The sequence below is a fragment of the Anthonomus grandis genome, chromosome 15, assembly GCF_022605725.1.
Source record: "Anthonomus grandis grandis chromosome 15, icAntGran1.3, whole genome shotgun sequence".
NCBI classification, from domain to species: Eukaryota; Metazoa; Arthropoda; class Insecta; order Coleoptera; family Curculionidae; genus Anthonomus; species Anthonomus grandis.
In genome coordinates, this window is record NC_065560.1 from 6,279,551 (window position 1) to 6,296,951 (window position 17,401).

Genomic DNA, 17,401 nt, shown 5'->3' on the forward strand with positions numbered 1-17,401 from the left:
AGTCAATTTTCGACCCCGTTTTTGAGCCCAAAAATGGGCCACAAAAATGCCAGATCTCAGCTAATATAAGAGCTACGACCTTGCGGATAGTCTCGTTGGATTCAGGACGACGAAACTAAGTCAAAACCGTTGGAATTTTCCCGATAGGGCCCATAGAAGCCGAGATATGGACCTCCAAAGTTTGAGATTTTTCATTTTCAGGGTATACCCCCCCGTATCGAATTTTTCACCAAAAATTGATTTTTTTCGAATTTGAATTAACTATACCAGCAGCTTGTTCCCATCACCTACAACACGAAAACACTGGGTTATAATGAATTTCGATAAAAACTAAGGGAATTATAGGACTTTGAAAATGCGAAAAATCGATTTTCTTTAAACCCAAAAATAGCTATAGAAACCCCTATCAGCGGCTTATTCCCATCACCTACATTACGAAAACACCGGGTTATAACGAAATTCGACCAGAACAAGTAGAATTATGGCTTTTTGAAAATTCGGAAAAAAGTCAATTTTCGACCCCGTTTTTGAGCCCAAAAATGGGCCACAAAAATGCCAGATCCAGCTAATATGGGAGCTACGACCTTGCGGATGCCCTCGTTGGATTCACAAGGACGAAACTAAGACAAAACCGTTAAAATTTTCCCGATAGCTCCCATAGAAGCCGAGATATGGACCTCCAAAGTTTGAGATTTTTCATTTTCAGGGTATACCCCCCCGTATCGAATTTTTCACCAAAAATTGATTTTTTTTAAATTTGAACTAACTATACCAGCGGCTTGTTCCCATCACCTACAACACGAAAACACCGGGTTATAATGAGTTTTGAGAAAAACTAAGGGAATTATAGCACTTTGAAGATGCGAAAAATCGATTTTCTCTATACCCGAAAATAGCTATAGAAACCTCTATCAGCGGCTTATTCCCATCACCCACATTACGAAAACACCGGATTATAACAGAATTCGACCAGAACAGGTGGAATTATAGCACTTTGAAAATTCGGAAAAAAGTCAATTTTCGACCCCGTTTTTGAGCCCAAAAATGGGCCACAAAAATGCCAGATCTCAGCTAATATGGGAGCTACGACCTTGCGGATGGTCTCGTTGGATTCAGGACGACGAAACTAAGTCAAAACCGTTGGAATTTTCCCGATAGGGCCCATAGAAGCCGAGATATGGACCTCCAAAGTTTGAGATTTTTCATTTTCAGGGTATACCCCCCCGTATCGAATTTTTCACCAAAAATTGATTTTTTTTAAATTTGAACTAACTATACCAGCGGCTTGTTCCCATCACCTACAACACGAAAACACCGGGTTATAATGAGTTTCGAGAAAAACTAAGGGAATTATAGCACTTTGAAAATGCGAAAAATCGAATTTCTTTAAACCCGAAAATAGCTATAGAAACCTCTATCAGCGGCTTATTCCCATCACCCACATTACGAAAACACCGGATTATAACAGAATTTGACCAGAACAGGTGGAATTATAGCACTTTGAAAATTCGGAAAAAGTCAATTTTCGACCCCGTTTTTGAGCCCAAAAATGGGCAACAAAAATGCCAGATCTCAGCTAATATGGGAGCTACGACCTTGCGGATGCCCTCGTTGGATTCACAAGGACGAAACTAAGACAAAACCGTTGGAATTTTCCCGATAGCTCCCATAGAAGCCGAGATATGGACCTCCAAAGTTTGAGATTTTTCATTTTCAGGGTATACCCCCCCGTATCGAATTTTTCACCAAAAATTGATTTTTTTAAAATTTGAACTAACTATACCAGAGGCTTGTTCCCATCACCTACAACACGAAAACACCGGGTTATAATGAGTTTTGAGAAAAACTAAGGGAATTATAGCACTTTGAAGATGCGAAAAATCGATTTTCTTTATACCCGAAAATAGCTATAGAAACCTCTATCAGCGGCTTATTCCCATCACCCACATTACGAAAACACCGGATTATAACAGAATTCGACCAGAACAGGTGGAATTATAGCACTTTGAAAATTCGGAAAAAAGTCAATTTTCGACCCCGTTTTTGAGCCCAAAAATGGGCCACAAAAATGCCAGATCTCAGCTAATATGGGAGCTACGACCTTGCGGATGGTCTCGTTGGATTCAGGACGACGAAACTAAGTCAAAACCGTTGGAATTTTCCCGATAGGGCCCATAGAAGCCGAGATATGGACCTCCAAAGTTTGAGATTTTTCATTTTCAGGGTATACCCCCCCGTATCGAATTTTTCACCAAAAATTGATTTTTTTAAAATTTGAACTAACTATACCAGAGGCTTGTTCCCATCACCTACAACACGAAAACACCGGGTTATAATGAGTTTTGAGAAAAACTAAGGGAATTATAGCACTTTGAAGATGCGAAAAATCGATTTTCTTTATACCCGAAAATAGCTATAGAAACCTCTATCAGCGGCTTATTCCCATCACCCACATTACGAAAACACCGGATTATAACAGAATTCGACCAGAACAGGTGGAATTATAGCACTTTGAAAATTCGGAAAAAAGTCAATTTTCGACCCCGTTTTTGAGCCCAAAAATGGGCCACAAAAATGCCAGATCTCAGCTAATATGGGAGCTACGACCTTGCGGATGCCCTCGTTGGATTCACAAGGACGAAACTAAGACAAAACCGTTGGAATTTTCCCGATAGCTCCCATAGAAGCCGAGATATGGACCTCCAAAGTTTGAGATTTTTCATTTTCAGGGTATACCCCCCCGTATCGAATTTTTCACCAAAAATTGATTTTTTTTAAATTTGAACTAACTATACCAGCGGCTTGTTCCCATCACCTACAACACGAAAACACCGGGTTATAATGAGTTTCGAGAAAAACTAAGGGAATTATAGCACTTTGAAAATGCGAAAAATCGATTTTCTTTAAATCCGAAAATAGCTATAGAAACCTCTATCAGCGGCTTATTCCCATCACCCACATTACGAAAACACCGGATTATAACAGAATTTGACCAGAACAGGTGGAATTATAGCACTTTGAAAATTCGGAAAAAAGTCAATTTTCGACCCCGTTTTTGAGCCCAAAAATGGGCCACAAAAATGCCAGATCTCAGCTAATATGGGAGCTACGACCTTGCGGATGGTCTCGTTGGATTCAGGACGACGAAACTAAGTCAAAACCGTTGGAATTTTCCCGATAGGGCCCATAGAAGCCGAGATATGGACCTCCAAAGTTTGAGATTTTTCATTTTCAGGGTATACCCCCCCGTATCGAATTTTTCACCAAAAATTGATTTTTTAAAAATTTGAACTAACTATACCAGAGGCTTGTTCCCATCACCTACAACACGAAAACACCGGGTTATAATGAGTTTTGAGAAAAACTAAGGGAATTATAGCACTTTGAAGATGCGAAAAATCGATTTTCTTTATACCCGAAAATAGCTATAGAAACCTCTATCAGCGGCTTATTCCCATCACCCACATTACGAAAACACCGGATTATAACAGAATTCGACCAGAACAGGTGGAATTATAGCACTTTGAAAATTCGGAAAAAAGTCAATTTTCGACCCCGTTTTTGAGCCCAAAAATGGGCCACAAAAATGCCAGATCTCAGCTAATATGGGAGCTACGACCTTGCGGATGGTCTCGTTGGATTCAGGACGACGAAACTAAGTCAAAACCGTTGGAATTTTCCCGATAGGGCCCATAGAAGCCGAGATATGGACCTCCAAAGTTTGAGATTTTTCATTTTCAGGGTATACCCCCCCGTATCGAATTTTTCACCAAAAATTGATTTTTTTCGAATTTGAATTAACTATACCAGCGGCTTGTTCCCATCACCTACAACACGAAAACACCGGGTTATAATGAGTTTCGAGAAAAACTAAGGGAATTATAGCACTTTGAAAATGCGAAAAATCGATTTTCTTTAAACCCGAAAATAGCTATAGAAACCTCTATCAGCGGCTTATTCCCATCACCCACATTACGAAAACACCGGATTATAACAGAATTTGACCAGAACAGGTGGAATTATAGCACTTTGAAAATTCGGAAAAAAGTCAATTTTCGACCCCGTTTTTGAGCCCAAAAATGGGCCCCAAAAATGCCAGATCTCAGCTAATATGGGAGCTACGACCTTGCGGATGCCCTCGTTGGATTCACAAGGACGAAACTAAGACAAAACCGTTAAAATTTTCCCGATAGCTCCCATAGAAGCCGAGATATGGACCTCCAAAGTTTGAGATTTTTCATTTTCAGGGTATACCCCCCCGTATCGAATTTTTCACCAAAAATTGATTTTTTTTAAATTTGAACTAACTATACCAGAGGCTTGTTCCCATCACCTACAACACGAAAACACCGGGTTATAATGAGTTTTGAGAAAAACTAAGGGAATTATAGCACTTTGAAGATGCGAAAAATCGATTTTCTTTATACCCGAAAATAGCTATAGAAACCTCTATCAGCGGCTTATTCCCATCACCCACATTACGAAAACACCGGATTATAACAGAATTCGACCAGAACAGGTGGAATTATAGCACTTTGAAAATTCGGAAAAAAGTCAATTTTCGACCCCGTTTTTGAGCCCAAAAATGGGCCACAAAAATGCCAGATCTCAGCTAATATGGGAGCTACGACCTTGCGGATGCCCTCGTTGGATTCACAAGGACGAAACTAAGACAAAACCGTTGGAATTTTCCCGATAGCTCCCATAGAAGCCGAGATATGGACCTCCAAAGTTTGAGATTTTTCATTTTCAGGGTATACCCCCCCGTATCGAATTTTTCACCAAAAATTGATTTTTTTAAAATTTGAACTAACTATACCAGAGGCTTGTTCCCATCACCTACAACACGAAAACACCGGGTTATAATGAGTTTTGAGAAAAACTAAGGGAATTATAGCACTTTGAATATGCGAAAAATCGATTTTCTTTATACCCGAAAATAGCTATAGAAACCTCTATCAGCGGCTTATTCCCATCACCCACATTACGAAAACACCGGATTATAACAGAATTCGACCAGAACAGGTGGAATTATAGCACTTTGAAAATTCGGAAAAAAGTCAATTTTCGACCCCGTTTTTGAGCCCAAAAATGGGCCACAAAAATGCCAGATCTCAGCTAATATGGGAGCTACGACCTTGCGGATGCCCTCGTTGGATTCACAAGGACGAAACTAAGACAAAACCGTTGGAATTTTCCCGATAGCTCCCATAGAAGCCGAGATATGGACCTCCAAAGTTTGAGATTTTTCATTTTCAGGGTATACCCCCCCGTATCGAATTTTTCACCAAAAATTGATTTTTTTAAAATTTGAACTAACTATACCAGAGGCTTGTTCCCATCACCTACAACACGAAAACACCGGGTTATAATGAGTTTTGAGAAAAACTAAGGGAATTATAGCACTTTGAAGATGCGAAAAATCGATTTTCTTTATACCCGAAAATAGCTATAGAAACCTCTATCAGCGGCTTATTCCCATCACCCACATTACGAAAACACCGGATTATAACAGAATTCGACCAGGGGCCGTATTTTTGAAACCATTCGACTTTGATTCGCATACGAAATTAGAGGATTTTGCACGAAAAATCGATATTCGTATTTTCGACCGCTTCGTATGCGAACTTTTTCGCATGCGGTGGATCGAATGGGTATATACCATTCGAATTTCAAGTTCGTGTGCGATTCTGCCACTTCGTCTTGTTTTGATTTTAAACTAGCTTTGTTTTTTTTTTTAATTTGTGAGTTGGTTAAGTATTTTCGTAGTGTTTTTTTATTGTTTATTGAAAAAAAATAGCAATAATCAAATGGCAAGATTAAACAATCTTGTGCAAAGAAACGTGGTCGATGCACTGAAAGAGACTAAAACTCTGGCAGATAGAAGGAATAGGATGTACTCTTCATTTCTTGACCCATGTGAAATGTATGCAGATGTTTAATTTAATAAATTATATAAATTAAGCAAGCCTATTACGATAGAATGATTAAGCATATTACGATGATGTGATCGTTATATTACACAGTCTCCTGAGACTGTGTAATCTATCCACTAGTTTTATATAAGGCTTGTGCAGTTTTAGCCGAAAAATTTTGGGTGAAATTGCCCGACTTTAATTCCGGGTGCTCTTCCATAAATGAAATTAGTTCTTTCTTTCGCTCACTCGACACAAAACCGCAATATTTTTTATTTTTTGAATTCATTAAAAAAAAGTCAATTCGCAAAAACCCAAGAAACGCCATGAAAAAACCTCAAAATTCCTTGATGTTTTTAAACTTAAATTTTAGGTTAGGTTAAAAAATCGTTATCGTCTTCATCCCGGTTGACACGGCCTCCAATAGCACTCGACTTTGCTACGTTGCCACTACATTTCATGTTCGCATGCGAATGAAATATCGAATGCTGTTCAAAAATGCACTTTTTAATTCGTGTGCGAATTTTGCCGCTCGACTTTGTTCGCATTCGAAGATTCTCGCATGGTTTCGAAAATACGGCCCCAGAACAGGTGGAATTATAGCACTTTGAAAATTCGGAAAAAAGTCAATTTTCGACCCCGTTTTTGAGCCCAAAAATGGGCCACAAAAATGCCAGATCTCAGCTAATATGGGAGCTACGACCTTGCGGATGCCCTCGTTGGATTCACAAGGACGAAACTAAGACAAAACCGTTAAAATTTTCCCGATAGCTCCCATAGAAGCCGAGATATGGACCTCCAAAGTTTGAGATTTTTCATTTTCAGGGTATACCCCCCCGTATCAAATTTTTCACCAAAAATTGATTTTTTTTAAATTTGAACTAACTATACCAGAGGCTTGTTCCCATCACCTACAACACGAAAACACCGGGTTATAATGAGTTTTGAGAAAAACTAAGGGAATTATAGCACTTTGAAAATGCGAAAAATCGATTTTCTTTAAACCCGAAAATAGCTATAGAAACCTCTATCAGCGGCTTATTCCCATCACCCACATTACGAAAACACCGGATTATAACAGAATTCGACCAGAACAGGTGGAATTATAGCACTTTGAAAATTCGGAAAAAAGTCAATTTTCGACCCCGTTTTTGAGCCCAAAAATGGGCCACAAAAATGCCAGATCTCAGCTAATATGGGAGCTACGACCTTGCGGATGGTCTCGTTGGATTCAGGACGACGAAACTAAGTCAAAACCGTTGGAATTTTCCCGATAGGGCCCATAGAAGCCGAGATATGGACCTCCAAAGTTTGAGATTTTTCATTTTCAGGGTATACCCCCCCGTATCGAATTTTTCACCAAAAATTGATTTTTTTCGAATTTGAATTAACTATACCAGCGGCTTGTTCCCATCACCTACAACACAAAAACACCGGGTTATAATGAGTTTCGAGAAAAACTAAGGGAATTATAGCACTTTGAAAATGCGAAAAATCGATTTTCTTTAAACCCGAAAATAGCTATAGAAACCTCTATCAGCGGCTTATTCCCATCACCCACATTACGAAAACACCGGATTATAACAGAATTCGACCAGAACAGGTGGAATTATAGCACTTTGAAAATTCGGAAAAAAGTCAATTTTCGACCCCGTTTTTGAGCCCAAAAATGGGCCACAAAAATGCCAGATCTCAGCTAATATGGGAGCTACGACCTTGCGGATGCCCTCGTTGGATTCACAAGGACGAAACTAAGACAAAACCGTTAAAATTTTCCCGATAGCTCCCATAGAAGCCGAGATATGGACCTCCAAAGTTTGAGATTTTTCATTTTCAGGGTATACCCCCCCGTATCGAATTTTTCACCAAAAATTGATTTTTTTAAAATTTGAACTAACTATACCAGAGGCTTGTTCCCATCACCTACAACACGAAAACACCGGGTTATAATGAGTTTTGAGAAAAACTAAGGGAATTATAGCACTTTGAAGATGCGAAAAATCGATTTTCTTTATACCCGAAAATAGCTATAGAAACCTCTATCAGCGGCTTATTCCCATCACCCACATTACGAAAACACCGGATTATAACAGAATTCGACCAGAACAGGTGGAATTATAGCACTTTGAAAATTCGGAAAAAAGTCAATTTTCGACCCCGTTTTTGAGCCCAAAAATGGGCCACAAAAATGCCAGATCTCAGCTAATATGGGAGCTACGACCTTGCGGATGGTCTCGTTGGATTCAGGACGACGAAACTAAGTCAAAACCGTTGGAATTTTCCCGATAGGGCCCATAGAAGCCGAGATATGGACCTCCAAAGTTTGAGATTTTTCATTTTCAGGGTATACCCCCCCGTATCGAATTTTTCACCAAAAATTGATTTTTTTTAAATTTGAACTAACTATACCAGCGGCTTGTTCCCATCACCTACAACACGAAAACACCGGGTTATAATGAGTTTCGAGAAAAACTAAGGGAATTATAGCACTTTGAAAATGCGAAAAATCGATTTTCTTTAAATCCGAAAATAGCTATAGAAACCTCTATCAGCGGCTTATTCCCATCACCCACATTACGAAAACACCGGATTATAACAGAATTCGACCAGAACAGGTGGAATTATAGCACTTTGAAAATTCGGAAAAAAGTCAATTTTCGACCCTGTTTTTGAGCCCAAAAATGGGCCACAAAAATGCCAGATCTCAGCTAATATGGGAGCTACGACCTTGCGGATGCCCTCGTTGGATTCACAAGGACGAAACTAAGACAAAACCGTTGGAATTTTCCCGATAGCTCCCATAGAAGCCGAGATATGGACCTCCAAAGTTTGAGATTTTTCATTTTCAGGGTATACCCCCCCGTATCGAATTTTTCACCAAAAATTGATTTTTTTAAAATTTGAACTAACTATACCAGAGGCTTGTTCCCATCACCTACAACACGAAAACACCGGGTTATAATGAGTTTTGAGAAAAACTAAGGGAATTATAGCACTTTGAAGATGCGAAAAATCGATTTTCTTTATACCCGAAAATAGCTATAGAAACCTCTATCAGCGGCTTATTCCCATCACCCACATTACGAAAACACCGGATTATAACAGAATTCGACCAGAACAGGTGGAATTATAGCACTTTGAAAATTCGGAAAAAAGTCAATTTTCGACCCCGTTTTTGAGCCCAAAAATGGGCCACAAAAATGCCAGATCTCAGCTAATATGGGAGCTACGACCTTGCGGATGGTCTCGTTGGATTCAGGACGACGAAACTAAGTCAAAACCGTTGGAATTTTCCCGATAGGGCCCATAGAAGCCGAGATATGGACCTCCAAAGTTTGAGATTTTTCATTTTCAGGGTATACCCCCCCGTATCGAATTTTTCACCAAAAATTGATTTTTTTTAAATTTGAACTAACTATACCAGCGGCTTGTTCCCATCACCTACAACACGAAAACACCGGGTTATAATGAGTTTCGAGAAAAACTAAGGGAATTATAGCACTTTGAAAATGCGAAAAATCGATTTTCTTTAAATCCGAAAATAGCTATAGAAACCTCTATCAGCGGCTTATTCCCATCACCCACATTACGAAAACACCGGATTATAACAGAATTTGACCAGAACAGGTGGAATTATAGCACTTTGAAAATTCGGAAAAAAGTCAATTTTCGACCCCGTTTTTGAGCCCAAAAATGGGCCACAAAAATGCCAGATCTCAGCTAATATGGGAGCTACGACCTTGCGGATGGTCTCGTTGGATTCAGGACGATGAAACTAAGACAAAACCGTTAAAATTTTCCCGATAGCTCCCATAGAAGCCGAGATATGGACCTCCAAAGTTTGAGATTTTTCATTTTCAGGGTATACCCCCCCGTATCGAATTTTTCACCAAAAATTGATTTTTTAAAAATTTGAACTAACTATACCAGAGGCTTGTTCCCATCACCTACAACACGAAAACACCGGGTTATAATGAGTTTTGAGAAAAACTAAGGGAATTATAGCACTTTGAAGATGCGAAAAATCGATTTTCTTTATACCCGAAAATAGCTATAGAAACCTCTATCAGCGGCTTATTCCCATCACCCACATTACGAAAACACCGGATTATAACAGAATTCGACCAGAACAGGTGGAATTATAGCACTTTGAAAATTCGGAAAAAAGTCAATTTTCGACCCCGTTTTTGAGCCCAAAAATGGGCCACAAAAATGCCAGATCTCAGCTAATATGGGAGCTACGACCTTGCGGATGCCCTCGTTGGATTCACAAGGACGAAACTAAGACAAAACCGTTAAAATTTTCCCGATAGCTCCCATAGAAGCCGAGATATGGACCTCCAAAGTTTGAGATTTTTCATTTTCAGGGTATACCCCCCCGTATCGAATTTTTCACCAAAAATTGATTTTTTTTAAATTTGAACTAACTATACCAGAGGCTTGTTCCCATCACCTACAACACGAAAACACCGGGTTATAATGAGTTTTGAGAAAAACTAAGGGAATTATAGCACTTTGAATATGCGAAAAATCGATTTTCTTTATACCCGAAAATAGCTATAGAAACCTCTATCAGCGGCTTATTCCCATCACCCATATTACGAAAACACCGGATTATAACAGAATTCGACCAGAACAGGTGGAATTATAGCACTTTGAAAATTCGAAAAAAAGTCAATTTTCGACCCCGTTTTTGAGCCCAAAAATGGGCCACAAAAATGCCAGATCTCAGCTAATATGGGAGCTACGACCTTGCGGATGCCCTCGTTGGATTCACAAGGACGAAACTAAGACAAAACCGTTGGAATTTTCCCGATAGCTCCCATAGAAGCCGAGATATAGACCTCCAAAGTTTGAGATTTTTCATTTTCAGGGTATACCCCCCCGTATCGAATTTTTCACCAAAAATTGATTTTTTTTAAATTTGAACTAACTATACCAGCGGCTTGTTCCCATCACCTACAACACGAAAACACCGGGTTATAATGAGTTTCGAGAAAAACTAAGGGAATTATAGCACTTTGAAGATGCGAAAAATCGATTTTCTTTATACCCGAAAATAGCTATAGAAACCTCTATCAGCGGCTTATTCCCATCACCCACATTACGAAAACACCGGATTATAACAGAATTCGACCAGAACAGGTGGAATTATAGCACTTTGAAAATTCGGAAAAAAGTCAATTTTCGACCCTGTTTTTGAGCCCAAAAATGGGCCACAAAAATGCCAGATCTCAGCTAATATGGGAGCTACGACCTTGCGGATGGTCTCGTTGGATTCAGGACGACGAAACTAAGTCAAAACCGTTGGAATTTTCCCGATAGGGCCCATAGAAGCCGAGATATGGACCTCCAAAGTTTGAGATTTTTCATTTTCAGGGTATACCCCCCCGTATCGAATTTTTCACCAAAAATTGATTTTTTTTAAATTTGAACTAACTATACCAGCGGCTTGTTCCCATCACCTACAACACGAAAACACCGGGTTATAATGAGTTTCGAGAAAAACTAAGGGAATTATAGCACTTTGAAAATGCGAAAAATCGATTTTCTTTAAATCCGAAAATAGCTATAGAAACCTCTATCAGCGGCTTATTCCCATCACCCACATTACGAAAACACCGGATTATAACAGAATTTGACCAGAACAGGTGGAATTATAGCACTTTGAAAATTCGGAAAAAAGTCAATTTTCGACCCCGTTTTTGAGCCCAAAAATGGGCCACAAAAATGCCAGATCTCAGCTAATATGGGAGCTACGACCTTGCGGATGGTCTCGTTGGATTCAGGACGACGAAACTAAGTCAAAACCGTTGGAATTTTCCCGATAGGGCCCATAGAAGCCGAGATATGGACCTCCAAAGTTTGAGATTTTTCATTTTCAGGGTATACCCCCCCGTATCGAATTTTTCACCAAAAATTGATTTTTTTCGAATTTGAATTAACTATACCAGCGGCTTGTTCCCATCACCTACAACACGAAAACACCGGGTTATAATGAGTTTCGAGAAAAACTAAGGGAATTATAGCACTTTGAAAATGCGAAAAATCGATTTTCTTTAAACCCGAAAATAGCTATAGAAACCTCTATCAGCGGCTTATTCCCATCACCCACATTACGAAAACACCGGATTATAACAGAATTTGACCAGAACAGGTGGAATTATAGCACTTTGAAAATTCGGAAAAAAGTCAATTTTCGACCCCGTTTTGAGCCCAAAAATGGGCCACAAAAATGCCAGATCTCAGCTAATATGGGAGCTACGACCTTGCGGATGCCCTCGTTGGATTCACAAGGACGAAACTAAGACAAAACCGTTGGAATTTTCCCGATAGCTCCCATAGAAGCCGAGATATGGACCTCCAAAGTTTGAGATTTTTCATTTTCAGGGTATACCCCCCCGTATCGAATTTTTCACCAAAAATTGATTTTTTAAAATTTGAACTAACTATACCAGAGGCTTGTTCCCATCACCTACAACACGAAAACACCGGGTTATAATGAGTTTTGAGAAAAACTAAGGGAATTATAGCACTTTGAAGATGCGAAAAATCGATTTTCTTTATACCCGAAAATAGCTATAGAAACCTCTATCAGCGGCTTATTCCCATCACCCACATTACGAAAACACCGGATTATAACAGAATTCGACCAGAACAGGTGGAATTATAGCACTTTGAAAATTCGGAAAAAAGTCAATTTTCGACCCCGTTTTTGAGCCCAAAAATGGGCCACAAAAATGCCAGATCTCAGCTAATATGGGAGCTACGACCTTGCGGATGGTCTCGTTGGATTCAGGACGACGAAACTAAGTCAAAACCGTTGGAATTTTCCCGATAGGGCCCATAGAAGCCGAGATATGGACCTCCAAAGTTTGAGATTTTTTCATTTTCAGGGTATACCCCCCCGTATCGAATTTTTCACCAAAAATTGATTTTTTTTAAATTTGAACTAACTATACCAGCGGCTTGTTCCCATCACCTACAACACGAAAACACCGGGTTATAATGAGTTTCGAGAAAAACTAAGGGAATTATAGCACTTTGAAAATGCGAAAAATCGATTTTCTTTAAATCCGAAAATAGCTATAGAAACCTCTATCAGCGGCTTATTCCCATCACCCACATTACGAAAACACCGGATTATAACAGAATTTGACCAGAACAGGTGGAATTATAGCACTTTGAAAATTCGGAAAAAAGTCAATTTCGACCCCGTTTTTGAGCCCAAAAATGGGCCACAAAAATGCCAGATCTCAGCTAATATGGGAGCTACGACCTTGCGGATGGTCTCGTTGGATTCAGGACGACGAAACTAAGTCAAAACCGTTGGAATTTTCCCGATAGGGCCCATAGAAGCCGAGATATGGACCTCCAAAGTTTGAGATTTTTCATTTTCAGGGTATACCCCCCCGTATCGAATTTTTCACCAAAAATTGATTTTTTTCGAATTTGAATTAACTATACCAGCGGCTTGTTCCCATCACCTACAACACGAAAACACCGGGTTATAATGAGTTTCGAGAAAAACTAAGGGAATTATAGCACTTTGAAAATGCGAAAAATCGATTTTCTTTAAACCCGAAAATAGCTATAGAAACCTCTATCAGCGGCTTATTCCCATCACCCACATTACGAAAACACCGGATTATAACAGAATTCGACCAGAACAGGTGGAATTATAGCACTTTGAAAATTCGGAAAAAAGTCAATTTTCGACCCCGTTTTTGAGCCCAAAAATGGGCCACAAAAATGCCAGATCTCAGCTAATATGGGAGCTACGACCTTGCGGATGCCCTCGTTGGATTCACAAGGACGAAACTAAGACAAAACCGTTAAAATTTTCCCGATAGCTCCCATAGAAGCCGAGATATGGACCTCCAAAGTTTGAGATTTTTCATTTTCAGGGTATACCCCCCCGTATCGAATTTTTCACCAAAAATTGATTTTTTTAAAATTTGAACTAACTATACCAGAGGCTTGTTCCCATCACCTACAACACGAAAACACCGGGTTATAATGAGTTTTGAGAAAAACTAAGGGAATTATAGCACTTTGAAGATGCGAAAAATCGATTTTCTTTATACCCGAAAATAGCTATAGAAACCTCTATCAGCGGCTTATTCCCATCACCCACATTACGAAAACACCGGATTATAACAGAATTCGACCAGGGGCCGTATTTTTGAAACCATTCGACTTTGATTCGCATACGAAATTAGAGGATTTTGCACGAAAAATCGATATTCGTATTTTCGACCGCTTCGTATGCGAACTTTTTCGCATGCGGTGGATCGAATGGGTATATACCATTCGAATTTCAAGTTCGTGTGCGATTCTGCCACTTCGTCTTGTTTTGATTTTAAACTAGCTTTGTTTTTTTTTTTAATTTGTGAGTTGGTTAAGTATTTTCGTAGTGTTTTTTTATTGTTTATTGAAAAAAAATAGCAATAATCAAATGGCAAGATTAAACAATCTTGTGCAAAGAAACGTGGTCGATGCACTGAAAGAGACTAAAACTCTGGCAGATAGAAGGAATAGGATGTACTCTTCATTTCTTGACCCATGTGAAATGTATGCAGATGTTTAATTTAATAAATTATATAAATTAAGCAAGCCTATTACGATAGAATGATTAAGCATATTACGATGATGTGATCGTTATATTACACAGTCTCCTGAGACTGTGTAATCTATCCACTAGTTTTATATAAGGCTTGTGCAGTTTTAGCCGAAAAATTTTGGGTGAAATTGCCCGACTTTAATTCCGGGTGCTCTTCCATAAATGAAATTAGTTCTTTCTTTCGCTCACTCGACACAAAACCGCAATATTTTTTATTTTTTGAATTCATTAAAAAAAAGTCAATTCGCAAAAACCCAAGAAACGCCATGAAAAAACCTCAAAATTCCTTGATGTTTTTAAACTTAAATTTTAGGTTAGGTTAAAAAATCGTTATCGTCTTCATCCCGGTTGACACGGCCTCCAATAGCACTCGACTTTGCTACGTTGCCACTACATTTCATGTTCGCATGCGAATGAAATATCGAATGCTGTTCAAAAATGCACTTTTTAATTCGTGTGCGAATTTTGCCGCTCGACTTTGTTCGCATTCGAAGATTCTCGCATGGTTTCGAAAATACGGCCCCAGAACAGGTGGAATTATAGCACTTTGAAAATTCGGAAAAAAGTCAATTTTCGACCCCGTTTTTGAGCCCAAAAATGGGCCACAAAAATGCCAGATCTCAGCTAATATGGGAGCTACGACCTTGCGGATGCCCTCGTTGGATTCACAAGGACGAAACTAAGACAAAACCGTTAAAATTTTCCCGATAGCTCCCATAGAAGCCGAGATATGGACCTCCAAAGTTTGAGATTTTTCATTTTCAGGGTATACCCCCCCGTATCAAATTTTTCACCAAAAATTGATTTTTTTTAAATTTGAACTAACTATACCAGAGGCTTGTTCCCATCACCTACAACACGAAAACACCGGGTTATAATGAGTTTTGAGAAAAACTAAGGGAATTATAGCACTTTGAAAATGCGAAAAATCGATTTTCTTTAAACCCGAAAATAGCTATAGAAACCTCTATCAGCGGCTTATTCCCATCACCCACATTACGAAAACACCGGATTATAACAGAATTCGACCAGAACAGGTGGAATTATAGCACTTTGAAAATTCGGAAAAAAGTCAATTTTCGACCCCGTTTTTGAGCCCAAAAATGGGCCACAAAAATGCCAGATCTCAGCTAATATGGGAGCTACGACCTTGCGGATGGTCTCGTTGGATTCAGGACGACGAAACTAAGTCAAAACCGTTGGAATTTTCCCGATAGGGCCCATAGAAGCCGAGATATGGACCTCCAAAGTTTGAGATTTTTCATTTTCAGGGTATACCCCCCCGTATCGAATTTTTCACCAAAAATTGATTTTTTTCGAATTTGAATTAACTATACCAGCGGCTTGTTCCCATCACCTACAACACAAAAACACCGGGTTATAATGAGTTTCGAGAAAAACTAAGGGAATTATAGCACTTTGAAAATGCGAAAAATCGATTTTCTTTAAACCCGAAAATAGCTATAGAAACCTCTATCAGCGGCTTATTCCCATCACCCACATTACGAAAACACCGGATTATAACAGAATTCGACCAGAACAGGTGGAATTATAGCACTTTGAAAATTCGGAAAAAGTCAATTTTCGACCCCGTTTTTGAGCCCAAAAATGGGCCACAAAAATGCCAGATCTCAGCTAATATGGGAGCTACGACCTTGCGGATGCCCTCGTTGGATTCACAAGGACGAAACTAAGACAAAACCGTTAAAATTTTCCCGATAGCTCCCATAGAAGCCGAGATATGGACCTCCAAAGTTTGAGATTTTTCATTTTCAGGGTATACCCCCCCGTATCGAATTTTTCACCAAAAATTGATTTTTTTAAAATTTGAACTAACTATACCAGAGGCTTGTTCCCATCACCTACAACACGAAAACACCGGGTTATAATGAGTTTTGAGAAAAACTAAGGGAATTATAGCACTTTGAAGATGCGAAAAATCGATTTTCTTTATACCCGAAAATAGCTATAGAAACCTCTATCAGCGGCTTATTCCCATCACCCACATTACGAAAACACCGGATTATAACAGAATTCGACCAGAACAGGTGGAATTATAGCACTTTGAAAATTCGGAAAAAAGTCAATTTTCGACCCCGTTTTTGAGCCCAAAAATGGGCCACAAAAATGCCAGATCTCAGCTAATATGGGAGCTACGACCTTGCGGATGGTCTCGTTGGATTCAGGACGACGAAACTAAGTCAAAACCGTTGGAATTTTCCCGATAGGGCCCATAGAAGCCGAGATATGGACCTCCAAAGTTTGAGATTTTTCATTTTCAGGGTATACCCCCCCGTATCGAATTTTTCACCAAAAATTGATTTTTTTTAAATTTGAACTAACTATACCAGCGGCTTGTTCCCATCACCTACAACACGAAAACACCGGGTTATAATGAGTTTCGAGAAAAACTAAGGGAATTATAGCACTTTGAAAATGCGAAAAATCGATTTTCTTTAAATCCGAAAATAGCTATAGAAACCTCTATCAGCGGCTTATTCCCATCACCCACATTACGAAAACACCGGATTATAACAGAATTCGACCAGAACAGGTGGAATTATAGCACTTTGAAAATTCGGAAAAAAGTCAATTTTCGACCCTGTTTTTGAGCCCAAAAATGGGCCACAAAAATGCCAGATCTCAGCTAATATGGGAGCTACGACCTTGCGGATGCCCTCGTTGGATTCACAAGGACGAAACTAAGACAAAACCGTTGGAATTTTCCCGATAGCTCCCATAGAAGCCGAGATATGGACCTCCAAAGTTTGAGATTTTTCATTTTCAGGGTATACCCCCCCGTATCGAATTTTTCACCAAAAATTGATTTTTTTAAAATTTGAACACTCTCACGAGATGTGTA

The 17,401-nt window shown here is 39.2% G+C and overlaps 1 protein-coding gene and 1 long non-coding RNA gene across 32 annotated transcripts in view; one reads left to right on the forward strand and one right to left on the reverse strand.

Annotated features, from left to right (window-relative positions):
- LOC126744856 (uncharacterized) overlaps positions 1–17,329 on the reverse strand; it is a 31,483-nt gene extending 14,154 nt beyond the window's left edge. For 12 of the 29 annotated variants that reach the window (XR_007663351.1, XR_007663348.1, XR_007663332.1 and 9 more), the window contains exons 1-4: positions 10,989–11,573; positions 10,254–10,482; positions 6,941–7,217; positions 4,219–5,459 (exon numbers count right to left, since the gene is read on the reverse strand). This is a non-coding gene — a long non-coding RNA (uncharacterized LOC126744856). The other 17 variants (XR_007663338.1, XR_007663333.1, XR_007663339.1 and 14 more) reach the window with 17 other exon arrangements.
- LOC126744854 (ATP-sensitive inward rectifier potassium channel 12-like) overlaps positions 1–17,401 on the forward strand; it is a 98,326-nt gene that overhangs the window by 46,253 nt on the left and 34,672 nt on the right. The window lies entirely within an intron of this gene.